The 14,567-nt window shown below is 36.9% G+C and overlaps 1 long non-coding RNA gene across 1 annotated transcript in view; it reads left to right on the top strand.

Moving 5' to 3' along the window:
• LOC150049898 (uncharacterized) overlaps window positions 1-13,116 on the top strand; it is a 76,313-nt gene extending 63,197 nt beyond the window's left edge. Inside the window, exon 4 of the long non-coding RNA XR_016538839.1 lies at window positions 12,657-13,116. This is a non-coding gene — a long non-coding RNA (uncharacterized LOC150049898). The remainder of the gene's footprint in view (window positions 1-12,656) is intronic.
• Window positions 13,117-14,567: the final 1,451 nt, after the last annotated feature.

Genomic DNA, 14,567 nt, shown 5'->3' with positions numbered 1-14,567 from the left:
CCATTACAAAATGTCAGGAATCAAAAGTGTATGATATTTGTATAAAGGCTTACAAATAAACAGGATAAAGTAGAAAGCCCAGAGAGCTCCCTTCACACAGATGTGAGGTGCTCATTCACATTGGTGCCGAAATAACAAATTAGTTGGGTGATTTTCATGTTCTAGGGGTGTGGGATTGCCACAATTTAAAAACATTCAGTGTCGATTGAGAAGGGGTGATGAATGACTGTAAATACAGATGTTTGGCTTCTTTTTATATGATCTGGTATTGAGGTCAGTGACAAGTACAAGGGCAGTCATTCCTTTCTCTTTCTGGTTTTGTATAAATTATGTATTTCCATAATAAACAGGAAGACTTATTTAACAAAAACCAATATCATGTGTGCATGCGTGTGGGATTTGAACTCAAGGTCTGAATAATATCACTTACGGTTTTGTTCTTTGTTCAAAGCTGGTGCTCACCATATGACCCAGGCTCCATTTCTAGCTTTTTGGTGGTTAATTGTAGAGAAGGGTCTCACAGACTTTCCTACTCAGGTTGGCTTCCAACTATGATCCTCAGATACCAGCCTTTTGAGTAGCTATGATTGCAGATGTGAGTCACCAAGGCTAGGTTATACCTTCCCCTTGTCTAACTAGGTCACGTTGACCTTCTGGTAGACTCCCAGACTCTGAGGTAGGAGGCTATGCTATGTCTTCTAGGTCTTCCTCGAATTACATTCACCGCTGCTTTAGGAGATACCTGGAGTGAGTTGTCGCTTCATTTTTTAGTATAGAAAAGTATAGAAAATTAATCCATGGGCTGGGAGTGTGGCCTAGTGCTTGCCTAGGATGCACGAAGTCCTGGGTTTGATTCCTCAGTATTGCCTACCCAGAAAACATCAGAAATGGTGCTATGGCTCAAGCGGTAGAGCACTAGCCTTGAAGAACAGTGCTCAGGCCCTGAGTTCAAGCCTCAGGACTGGCAAAAGAAAGAAAGAAAATTAATCCTTACAAAGTATTTGAAATTAATAAATTTTAAAAATGAGTTCTCACTGCTTACTTTTCAGAGAAAGGTACAATTTACATTGCATTAAGTGACAGAAAATTCATCTTACTTTGTTTTCTTATCAACACAGTGTTTAAGGGCAAGGGAGATGGGATCAGAACAGAGGTATGTCTGATTGACCCACATCTGGACTTCTATATTGAGTTTTTCAATATCATTGTGTATCCCACGCATTTGTTGAGTGATTTTTTAGCATTGTGCCGATAACCTACAGTTCTCTCACAAGCCTGGGAATGGACACTTCCACAGGTGTACATAGTATGGCCTATTTTTCAAATTTTGCTTTTTGCATTTCTTTGTTAAATCTAAGACAATAACATATATTAGCTTAGGCTTACCCAGGCTCAAAAACATCAATATCAATCTTCTGTCTCCAGGGCTTGTATTTCTGGCAAATCTCTGGGGAAATAAGCCTGATTCAATGCTTCCTTCTAGCAGTCCTCCTGCACTGTGTGATTGAGGCTCTTTTCCTGGAAACGCTTTTCTTTACAAGTAGAAAGAGTGATGATGAATGTAAGGATGAAAGTAAATAGTAAATACACAAATGAGTACCAGTTATTCACTAGGATTATCATGCATTATTTTCTGTGAAGTTTTCTGCTGTATTTATGTTATATTATCTATGACTGGCATAGCAATGGTTTTGATTACACTAGCATCAGTATAATGAGTAATATATTGTTCAACACCCCGTAGTATGTGTAAGAAAACAGGACTTGATCAGCTCCATTGCAATTACAATCAATGTGTGTGTGTGTGTGTGTGTGTGTGTGTGTGTGTGTGTGGTGTGTGTGTGTGTGTGCATGTGCTTGCTATCTAGTCTTCAAATCAGTGCTCCACGTTCTGGTGTACCTATTTTCCTGAAAGCTAGTATCCTACCACTTGAACATGTCTGCTTCATCCAGTATAGTCTTAAATACCACTGTTGAATATGAGGTACCATACTGGTCAAAATGTTCTGTGACGTATGACTGGGTTTATACTTATGTATTGTGTAAGGTTTTAGTTATGAGATGAAATAAACTAACAATCGCATGCCAAACTGGCATTCAAAATGATCTCAACAAAGGTTTTGTAGCCTTCTATATTGAAGCACTCACCTCCCTGTGATTTGTCTTGACTTACAGAAGTTGCTGCAAGTAGTAATTACTAATTATTTTGGTCTGCCAACTTCACAGCAGTTCTTCAAACCATATACCTCAGTTTCAAGTTTCTTTTGGACTGTACACTATGAAGTCTCTCCCCAGGGATGTTTGAACAACTGGCTTCCCCCAAGTCCAATGGGAACAACTTGTATATTGAATTTCCAAAAAACAACATTAACTCAAATTCTAATCACTTGAATTACATTTATAATATGCTTATTATATAATTTGAAGCCATTTAAAGGCATTTTTCCATAAAGTTGTTAGGCCAAGCTAATGTCGACTCCCTTTTGAGGAAAGAAACAAAAATAATTGGAACATGAGTAGATCTCAGAAGTGCCTATTCAAACATGTTAATATGTGCTCCATAAAAGGAGTGACCTTGCCTGGATGAAAAGAAACGTCAATATTGGCTTATAGAGCAGATGAAAACAACAGTTTTCAAAACTCAAGTTTTGAGCAAGGTAAATCACAGACTAAAGATCAGAAAGCATACTCTACTCTCAGGCTGTAATGTGTTTTTCCTGTGTTTTTTAATATAGCATTTTGATTCTACTTTTTTTTATTTAGGCAGTTTGGAGGCCTGAATATGGGTCTGGAGCACTATCCCTGAACTCTTTTGCTTAAGGCTAGCAATCTACCACTTTAAGCCACAGCTCCACTTCCAGTTTTCTGATGATTAATTGGAAATAAGAGTCTCACAGAAATTTCCTGTGTGGGCTGGCTTTGAACTATGGTCCACAGACTTCAACCTTCTGAGTAGCTAGGATTACAGGTGTGAGCCACCAGCACCTGGCAGTAGTTGAGTCCTAAAATAAGCTTCAAGGCTGACATCAAATGTCATCTCTTTGGCAAACCTTTCTGAAAATCCCTGTAAATACGTAGATTTTTCTCCCTCAGTGTCTTCAGTATAATCTCTCTTGCAGTCATCCCTCAGAATTGAGTAGTTCGCGCATGCATGTATTCCATGTCAACATGAATAATATTCATTGTAGTCACAAACTGGAAAATCCAGATTTTCATATTATTCTGGGCAATGCATCTATTCAAATCAAATCTGGTTCATTGCTGGACATTCAAAGTTTCTTCAGTTCTAAAGTTTTGTTTTGTTTTTTAATAATTGTTGTTCTTGGCACTGCGGTTTCTGTTCAGAATCTGGAGCTTGCTAGGCAAGTTCTACCATTTGAGCTGTTCTTGTAATCCCCTTGTTTTTGTTCTGTTACTAGAGCTTGAATTCAGGGGCCCACATTCTCATCCAGCTTTTTTTTTTGTTCAAGGGCAGTACTCTACTACTTAAGCCACAGCTCCATTTCTAGCCTTTTGCCAGTTATTTGAAGATAAGAGTCTTACAGACTGATTTCCAACTTGGATCCTTACATTTCTGCCTCTTGAGTAGGTTAGGGTTGTAGATGTGAGCTCCCAGTGCATACTTCTGAGCCACTTTTTAGGCTAGTTATTTTCAAGAAAGAGTCTTGCTTTATGCCTGGACTATGATGCTATTGTGTTTCTTTGCATTGCTGAGATGAGAGGTGTGCCCAGCTATGGCTATGCACATAGCTTGGAACGACATGCATATATAACCCCATTAAGCCATTGAGTGAAATGGGGGTGGAGGGTCTCACAAACTATTTTTTCCTCCATGGGCTGTGCTAGAACTGTGATTTCCCAATCTCTATCTCCCAAGTAGGTTGGATTATAGACTTGAGCCACTGTACTAGGGCACAATTCCACTAAATTCATGACACTTTTTACACTGGGGCTAGATCCAGGCCTTGTGCTGAAATACTAAACTTTGGGATTTGCTGATCAAATGTCCCTACTTTCAGCTCTTTTATTTGTAATCTTCAGAATTTAGTCTTTGTTCATCCATCACTTGACTTGTCTTTAGTTCTATAAAAATCTGTGGTTTATTGCTGTTTCTTTGCTCTTCTGATCCCACAAGTTACTTACTTTGTTTTTAATCTATACCAGTTTATTCACTCAGGAAACCATTCAATTACTGGCTGTCCCACTAAAGTTAGCAGTCAACCATGGAGAAGAGTCTCTACCCAGGAGTGGGTACTAAACCTGACTGGGTACTCAACAAGTGTCAGCAATTTTAGAGAGGACATATCTGGCCACCCACTTCCTGTTACTCATAGAGCCATTCCTTTCTTTCCTGACTTTTCCCCATCATCGCAGTATTTGATGCTTCTCTTCCCAGAAAACTTATTTTGTACTTGGGAGTTGAACATAGGACCTCTTATTGGCTAGGCAGGTGCTATACCACCCTGTCATGTGTTTGATCTGTTTTTAGCAATCTTTTTGGAGATAAGAACTTTATTTTTACCCTGGTACATGCCTGGTCTATGAGGTACCTAACTTAGGTTTGCCACTAGGCTGAGAGATGTGGGCTACTGCACATAGCTTCTTCAACTGAGGGAGAGAAAGCCCAATTAAAACGGAGTTATATTTTAAAAATCTCACTGAGCTCTTTTAGTATTATGTTTTTAGTCAAAAATATATGATAGAGCCAAATGCTGATAGGTTTACAGCTATCCTCCTAGATTCTTAGGAAGTGTAGACTTAGATGCTCATCAAGTGAAGCCAATTCAGGTAGAAAAAGTCTGCAAGACTCTATCTCCAATTAATGAGCAAAATGCAGGAAGCATGGTTCAAGTCGCAGAGCACCAGCTGTGCCATACAAGAGCATACTGAGTGAGAGCATAAGGCCTCGAGTTCAAGGCCTTATCGACACAAAAATTAAAAGAAAATACATGAGAGACTATGAGGTAACACAAGTCTGGTATTTTGTGTGTCCTGGGCGAACACTTTTCCCAATAATCATCTTACCAAAGCTTCTGAAATGTATTTCATGTCCTACAGACATGTGTCATTTACATTCCTATACTGCAATTTCCTACACAGCATGCTACACTCCAGCTTTTGGAACTTGCATTTCTGAAAAGTCTCCAATGATGTCCACTTGGATACTGGTATTTTTCTATACTAGTATGCCTGCTTCCATGTCTTCTCCATTCTCTCCTTTCCCAGGCAAATCTACCTTGACCACAAAAGCACTGCTGATCACATTCTCTGGCAAATAAACAGCTTTCACAAGTAACACCCCGTCATCATTATTATTCATAGAGGAATGGTATTTTTCTCTTTTTGGTGCCTCATTGGTAAAGTTTCAACCATTTTTCTTGATCAAGCATCTGCTGTGGAGGCAGAAGATAATAGGAATTTTCCAAAAGGGTTACATGATGTATGGAGAACTGCCAAGAGATAATTTTGCACAATTTAGGTAGAAAGAGCCCATGGGGAAAAAAGAGTGAAACTCTGGGAAATAATGTGTGACATCACCTAACCGAAAAGCATTCAAATTTAGAAAATATTTCTGCTCTCTGAGTTGGTTTGATTGGAGCTCCAGCTGTTGCTTTGTCTCGGACATTCTGGTGGGATCTCAAAGTTCTTTCATCAGAGAGACAGGACTTGACTCACCTCAGTTCTCTTATGTGGCTGGTGCTTTGCAAATCCTTTCTAGTGGACTGTGATGTTAGAAAATTACAAGTGCTCTCTGCGGGCTAGCAAGTTAGCAATGGTAGTTGCGGGATAGCTACTTAAGAGTGTTCTGGTGAGGAAAAGTTGGTTAGAAGTGGAGAAAACATCCAGTGTTTATTTGTGGAGTGGTGTCAGAAGTGACTGATGACTTGTCTCCCTTCAGAACTATCCAAAGATCCCAGATTCAGTCACAAATCTATTATTAATGCTAGGTGTGGCATGTGTGTCCAATGTACCCTATAAATTGTCCTGACACTAAAATAACAATCATAAACCAGGACAGGAGGAAAAATTTTGGAGACACTCTAATATTCGAGAGGTGAATTCTTCTTGTTTACAATTATGATAGAGCCCAGTTTCTCTAGTGTTGCCACTAGAAGTGGAATGTCTGTAGGATAGAAGACATTTTTTTCTCTTGTCACACAAACAGGTGTAGTCTGTAGAATTCAGGACTTTTAATTTTAAATTTATTTCTCTAAGATGCATTTCTACTATGACTAACTACTTTATAAATAATGAAAATCCATGGATTGCTTTGGCTGCAATGCAAATTGAAGAGTAGAATACTATTGGGACTCCTGTCTGTGAATGTCAAGGTCATCAGTGGTAGCTGCAAGTGAGATCCTCTCCCAACTGTGATGGACATCCAGAGATCTGCTTTCCAAAGTCCTTGGTGATTCTCTGCTTCTGACACTGGTAGCACTTAATGTTATCCCAGCTGACAATGTTTTATTTTAGGTCAACAAATATGTCCACATAATGAGAAAAAAGTCTGCAATGAAAGCTATTCCTACAGTAATAAACAAATACTTTTTGACTACAGAAGTAAAAAAATCACAGCAATTAAATAAAGGCGGTGAGAATTCTCTAACCTCGTTTCCATTTATTTTGGGGGTAATTTTTATATAAATGATTTTGTGTTGATTTTGCCTACCTGTAGGCTAATTGAAGTGTTCTGAACACCCTTCATGTTATGAAAATCTGTGTTGGGTAGATTTGGTATATTAAATGCATTTACAACTTTTTAAAAGTTTCTAATTTGCAATAAGTTTACCAGGATGCAATTCTGTCATACATCAGGGATTGTCTATATTTTCAAATGTTATTTGGAAAAGGAAAGCTCAGACAAGTAAAATCCAATCTCCAGATGTTTATGAAGTAATAATCTTCTTTAACATTTTTAGGGCTAGATTCTCCCAGAGGACCAGGATATTATTTATACTAGCAATCATATTTACATGGTTAAATGTCTATAAATATATTTTCTACCTATACTTGTTCCAAAAAAATTTCCAAGAATTTAATTAAGCTGAATTTCCATAATACTTGCAGTGGATTCTAGAGATTGTTATTCTGAATATTTACGTAGTTGTGTGTCTTTATGGATACATTTGCCTTAAAAACCCCAATATGGAATTGCCTTTAAGAATACCAAAGCTCTTGATATGAAACTTTGGCAAGGCATCAGGGTACAAAATTAACCCTCAAAAAATCAACTACTTTCCTGTATGCCAACAATGAGAAGATCGAGGCAGAAATCAGGAAAGCAACTCCTTTTGAAATAGCCTCACAGAAAATAAAGTATTTAGGAATTAACTAAGAATGTAAATGACATTTATGCTGAAAACTTTAAGAACCTGAAAAAGGAAATCAAAGCCATACTGAGGAAATGGAAAAACCTCCCATGCTCCTGGATTAAAAGAATTGACATTGTGAAAAGAACTGACATTGTAGATAGCCAAAGGCTATCTATAAATAATGGCTATCAACAAAAATAATAATAAGCTAACTAACACACAGATTTCTGAGCCTGAGCATTGACTGTAAAATAATCCAGGCTGTGAAGATGTTAATGTTGCCTGGTTTAGTGGTCCAGGAATTGCATCTGTTTTTAATCCAAGAGAAGGATTCAATGCAATACCCATCAATATCCCAATGTTGAAGAAGCAATCCAAAATTTCATATGGAATAATAAAAGACCCCGTACAGCAAAAAACAATTCTTAGTAGAAAGAACAGTGCAGGAGGATTTTAAATATTAAACTTTAGACTCTATTACAGAACTATAGTGACCAAAACAGCTTGGTACTGGCACAAGAACAGGCCTGAAGACCAATGGAATAGAACTGAGGACCCAGATATTAACCCACAGATCTATGGCCACCTAATCTTTGATAAGGGAGCCAAAATAGAATGGAAGAAAGACAGCTTCTTCAATAAGTGGTGCTGGCAGAACTGGTTAAGCACCTGCAGAAAACTAAAGTTGGATCTTTCTTTGTCACCGTGCAACAGGATTAATTCCAAATGAATCAAAGACCTTGAAAACTTTACAAAAAGGAATAGGCAATACACTGGGTATCCTTGGCACAGGTCAAAACTTTTTTAATAAAAACCCAGAAACATATCAAATTAAAGAAAGTTTGGACAAATGGGACTGCATTAAACTACAGAGCTTCTGAATGCCAAAGGACATAGCTAGCAAGCTAAACAGAAAGCCCTCAGAGTGGGAGAAAATCTTCATTAGCCAAACAACAGACAAAGGCCTCACATCTAAAATACACCTACAGCTCAAAAATTTGAATCTCTCAAAAACAAAACCTCAAAGAAACAACCATCCAATTAAAAGGCTGGCTAAGACTTAAAGAGAGACTTCTCTGAAGAGGAAATAAGAATGGCCTATAGACACATGAAATGCTTGACATCTCTGGCCATAAAAGAAATGCAAATCAAAACAACTCTGAGATTCCACCTCACTCCAGTTAGAATGGCCATGATCAAGAAATTTAATAACAACAGATTCTGGCAGGAATGTGGCCAGGAGGGATCACTACTACACTGTTGGTGGGAGCGTAAATTCGTTCAACCACTATGGAAAGCAGTATGGCAGTTCCTCAAAAGATTAAACATAGAGCTCCCCTATGACCCAGCAATTCCACTAGGCATTTACCCAATTGTCCAGAAACAAGGACATACTAAAGCCACTGGCACAACTGAGATGTTCATCACAGCACTATTTACCATAGCAAAGATATGGCACCAATCCAGATGCCCCTCAGTTGATGATTGGATCAAGAAGATGTGGTATTTATACACAATGGAATTCTATGCTGCTGTCAGAAAGAATGGCATCATCTCATTTGTAAGGAAATGGAAAGACTTGGAAAAAATCATATTAAGTGAAGTAATCTAGACCCAAAGGAAACATAGGCTCAATGGTTTCCCTCATTTGTAATAATTAGTATACATCTAGAACTCTTTTAGCAGAGGATTATAGTAGCTCAAAACCTAGCTACATAAGGTTATGTAGGATGAGACTAAATGAAAGAATCTCCAGGATATGGAAATAAGAGCCTTACCTAGTATGATTATTGTTCTTAATGTACTATGTTATTTCTCTTCTCTTTTGTTGTCCTTTGATCAGTCTCATATTGTTACAGTATCTGAGTTTGTTACCTGGTATATTGTATATATGTTTATTTGTTTATTTGAAATAGGAAAGGGAAGGGGGGAAAACAAGATGATTGGGAGGGGATGGGGGAGGAAAATGGGGACAAAAGCATGAGAAGTGGTATCAATATGTGAGAAGTAATGCACTTACTACCTGATGAATGTAACTGTAACTCCTCTATATATTATCCAACAATTAATAAAAACACATTTGGGACCTTAAGACGGTAGATGAAAGTTCCAATACGAACAATGACTCATTCAGGGTATAGTTGAAACAAATTGGGCTAATACAAAACGATCTTAAATTATGTATGGAATGTATTTCAGTTTTCATATCAAATAACCAGATCTGTGGCCACTAGTCCAAATAATGACCTACCTATATTATTGCTTATTAGCAGTTACACACATTTGGGAAACCTACAACAGAAATTTTGCTCAAGCAAGTTTGTGTGAGTTCATGTCTTCATGAACTGTTAGTGTGATGCAGGGCACTTTATTTCACCTCTTGGACAGGAAACACTCTGAGTTCTCAATGTATAACAGTTTTCTCCACACACAGCAATCTTAAATTTTACTATATATAATTAATCACTAAATATAGGGCCATTGGTTTGTGGCAGAGCTGATACATCCTTTTATGTGTCATGAAAGTCATACTGTTGATGTTTGCAATCCAACCACTGCTGGCATATGGACAGAGTTTGTTATCGTGACCACAACCTAATTCCAGAACATTCCGTCAGCTCCACAAAGATCCCTGTGTTATTAAGCAGTCACATTACTGTCTGTCCTCCTCTCCAAGCCCCTGGCAACCACTAATTTGCTTTGTATTCCCACAGATTCACTTATTCTCAATGTTCTGAATAAATGGAGTCAAACAAAATGTGACTTGTTGTATCTAGCTTCAAGGTTTATTTGCATGGTCACTTCATTTCTGTCATGTTCAATAATATCCCTCCACTTCTTTTGTGTTGAATGTTATAACTTCATATAGCCTTAACATTCTTTATCTAGTCATCAGTGGATGAATATTTCAGTTTCCATTTGTTGGCTATCATGAATAATGCACCTCTGATCATTCATGTACAAGCCTTTGCATGGTGCATATGATTTTATTTCTTATTAGGGTAAATATTTAGGTGTGGAAGCATTGGTCTATGGTAGCTCTGTGATAAAATTTGTTCTGAAAATGTCACCTATACATTTCTCTGGATTTCTACCCCTAATATGCGAAGATTCCAACGTATCTATATTATTATTATTAGCATTTGATATTGTTGAGAGTTTGCTGTTGTTGGTGGTGGTATTTACTAGTCAGTAGTCACTTTGAGATAACAGTCTCACAAACTTTCGTGCTTGGGCTAGCTTTCAACCGTGATCCTTAGATCTCAGAGCCCAGGTGTGAGACACCAGCACGTTACAATTGTAAATTTTTGTTATCAACAATTTTGTCATAAAATCTATTATTCTGTCAAATATTGGTGCTCATTTTGGGTTATACTGTTTTCATTCTTGTACTTGCAATCTATTTGTTTCTTTGAATAGAAAGTGAATTTCTTTCCTTCTGAGCGTTTTAAATTACTTTTATGTCATTTAATTTAATTTATTTGTTCTTTACATTCTGAGTGTTTATTTTCACTTAAATAATTACTTATAAGATTTTTCTCTCTACTTTGTCTTTGTGGTTTTATTTTTATTTTTTCTGTTTCTTCCTCCTTGCATTCTTTTAAGGAGTAATTAATTATTCATTAGGCCATTATAGTTCCATGTTTAGGTTGCATTGGAGTTTAATAAAAGACTATATAACAATAATATATGGTTTCCTCCAACTCTAAATCTGTTCAGCTATAAAAATCTATCAAACTAGCTCATCAACTAAAGAAGCAAAATGAACAACAAAACATAACAGAATATGATATGAGGCCCTGAGTTCAAGCCCTAGTTCCAGTAAAAATATATACATACACATATATGTGCATACACATACATACATGCATTCATACATATATGTACACAATCCCTTTTCTTTTTCTTTCCATATACATATACATTTACATGACAGAGGAAGCCTTATAATTAAAATGTAAAAAGAACTCATACAAATTATATCAAGGTATATTTGGGCAGAGAGGGCAAAGCATCAAGAGTAATTAGCTAGGGGCCAGGAGTTTGGCCTAGTGGTTAAAGTGCTTGCCTAGCATGCACGAAGACCCGGGTTCGATTCCTTGGTACCACATACATAGAAAAAAGGCAAAAGTGGTGCTGAGTCTTAAGTGGTAGAGCTCTAACCTTGAGACAGTCCAAGGACAGTGCTCAGGCCCTGAGATCAAGCCCAGGACTGGCAAAAAAAAAGTAATTAGCTATTATAGAATTTTTTCCTCCAAATTCTAGAGAATATATAGGAATTCAAATTTTATCTAAGCTTAGGCTTTAAATTCAGCATTTACTCTGAGTCAGTTTTGCTTTACATATTGTCTCCCTTTCTCTCATCTAAGTCTGTATGAACAATTTCTCAGATATTATATGTTCTTGGATAGTATTTATCTTCTTCCATTCTCATTTGCCTTTTCCTTCTGCCATTCTGCTCACTAGATAGCTTTCAATCGTCTAAGCAAATCTGGAACCAGACTCATATTGGAAAACTATCAGTGGGCATTGTTTTGGGTAGTCAAATATTTGTTTCATGACAATAATGAACACCAAAATATCAACTCAGTCAATATATTGCTTACTTTATCTCGATCAAGGTTAGATATTTTACATGTCACCTTTCTTTAGAAAGCAGTAAATTGTTGCAGGATAGCTCCTTTCCTTCCAGAGAGCCTTCTTAAATCAATTTACACTCTCAAATGGGATGTAAGTTAAAGCACTAATCTCTGTACTACTAAGAATTTAAGTTGAAGACTGAGAACTAGACTTAGCTGAACTGCTTTAACCAATACTATTCAGAGGAAAGTGTGAATCCAGAAGCTAGGGAAATGTAGATCTGAAAGAAAAGGAAATAATTCGAAGCAGATTTACATGAAAGGGGCTTAAAAGCTATAATATTTTTTAAAGAGAAACAAATATATTTGTGTTTATTTGTCAGAGTATCCCTCTTACACATGAGTTATCTATAGAATCACTGAGAAATTACTCTGCCTTCAGAAGACTTACATTTTTATCTGGAAATTTGGGAAAAATGAGTATTTAGGAAATATCATTGATAGGATTCTTTTGAGTAGCATGTACAAAAATGATTATGAGTGGAAGGACTCAAGACTAGCCATTTTATCAGAACTTGGAAAAAAGAAATCCCACCTAAATTAAAATAAAAACAAGTATTCTATTAAGCATACAGAGACGTGTGTGTGTGTGTGTGTGTGTGTGTGTAAAAATAGGGAAAGTACTTAGAGACAAGAAGTGGGGTAGTGATTTTAAGTTGCTTTACCTTCTGAACAACCTTGTTATTTTTTATTCTCTTAAAAGGAGACTGTCTGAGAGCTGTACCTGACGTTGATGTGTGGTCTGCCACCTCTTTCCCGTCTTGCAAAGCTGCCTCACACGTGAAATGATTTATAATCATGCCTGAGTACTTTCAGCTAGTATCAGTGTAAGTGGAAATATTTGAGTCCTTTCAGCCCCTAATTTCTAATTAGATTCTGGCTGACACTCTGAAACAAGACTGTCATTGTTTTTGCTTTTGTGCTGTCCAGCTTAATTAATGAACAGACTCTTTCATAAGTAGATTAATGGAAGTTGTCTCATTACCTAAAGTTATTTCAGGCATGGCTATATTGCACCTCATCAGAGAAGCATGAATGGAAACAGTTTTCCATTAGGAATCTGTGGGCCTCATTAAAAAAATTGTTTTTCTTGTGTTTACAGAAAGGATTTGTTGCTTTTGTTCCCCTGTGTATATCCTTGTCTGGGATGAGAAAGCTTTTAAATAAAAATGATGATGTGTAATCAATTTTTGGAAACCCTAGGTCTGTCGATAAGCATATAATCATAGCAAATTTTACTTAAGGTCTCTGAATCTTGTTTTATATGTGAAATTGTAAATAAAATCTTGTATCTTGCCTTCTTATCAAGAGCTGGAAGAATGTGAACAAAAGCATTTCATGACACTTACCATATCCTTCCACATTCCTCCTTCTGATACCCCTCATTGCTTGAGTTCTCTGATAAACATTAATGTAAGGTCAGGAGGTAGAGTGCTTTCCTAGCAGGCACAAAGACCTGGCATGTTTCCACCGGTGCCACATACATAGAAAAAGCCGGAAGCGGTGCTGTGGTTCAAGTGGTAGAGCTCTAACCTTGAGAAAGCCCAAGGACAGTGCTCTGGCCCTGAGCTCAAGCCTGGGAAAGGCAAAAAAGAAAAAGAAAAAAAGAAAATAAAAAAGAAAAAGAAAATACTTCTTTGAGATCATGACTTCAGTTCTTTTGGTTAAGTCTCAAGAAGCAGGCTTGATGAATCTCCTGATCATTTTTATTTTGAATTTTTCAAGGACCCTCCATACTGCTTTCCATAGCAGATATTCCATCTAAAACCATTAGTGTACTGTAGTTGGAATTTCTCCACAATCTTGTTAATGTGCTATCCTCTTAAAAACCATAATAGTTGTCTTCTAAGTTATGAATTAATACCCCCTGTGAATTTTTATTTGCATCTTACTGATGATTAGTGAGTTTTGACTAGTTTCACATGTATCTGTTGGCTGTTTTCCTATGTCTCCTTTGTAGAAATAGCTATTTAAACCCTTTGAACATAAGTTCATTTTAAGATTGAGTTATTTGTGCTTTTGCCATTAAATTATAGGAATTTTAACCTCTTATCAGTTTGCATATATTTTTTTTGCCATTCTAGAGGATGCTTTCACTCTGTTATGTATTTTCCTGTGCAGGAGCTTGTTTTGATTTTAAAATTTTTTATATCCAAAATGTGCTTATTGGCATGGTTTCCCTTTCATCTTGACTCAGGGTGCTTTTGATGCTGCTTGCTTCAGAAGGAACATCCTTTTCTAAGCCTTGTTTTTCCACTTGTGGTTGGCAAAGGTGAAGAGGAAACAAAAAAGGATATAATGCTCCAATTTCTACTTCCTAGCTTGAAACATTCACGATGCTATAGAATCACCATGGCCTTTAGCCACAAACAAATGGTAATTTTGTGTTTTGGTTGTTTTCCTGTGCTCGGCCAGCCTATAGGAGCTTTTTAATTTGAAGTAGTTTCTTTGGTCTATTTTTGCTGTTTCTGACTGTGCTTCAAGTTTGATATTTAAGAGAACATTGCCAGGAACACTGTCATGAAGTTTTTCTTTTCTAGGAGCTTTGTAGATTCAGGTCTTACATTTAAATAAGATAAAGCCAGATTTCATTGTTTTGTAGGAATATCTAATT

Source organism: Megascapheus bottae, chromosome 19 (assembly GCF_031878675.1).
Source record: "Megascapheus bottae isolate mThoBot1 chromosome 19, mThoBot2.hap1, whole genome shotgun sequence".
Lineage (NCBI taxonomy): Eukaryota > Metazoa > Chordata > Mammalia > Rodentia > Geomyidae > Megascapheus > Megascapheus bottae.
This window is presented reverse-complemented; position numbering and strand designations above follow the sequence as displayed.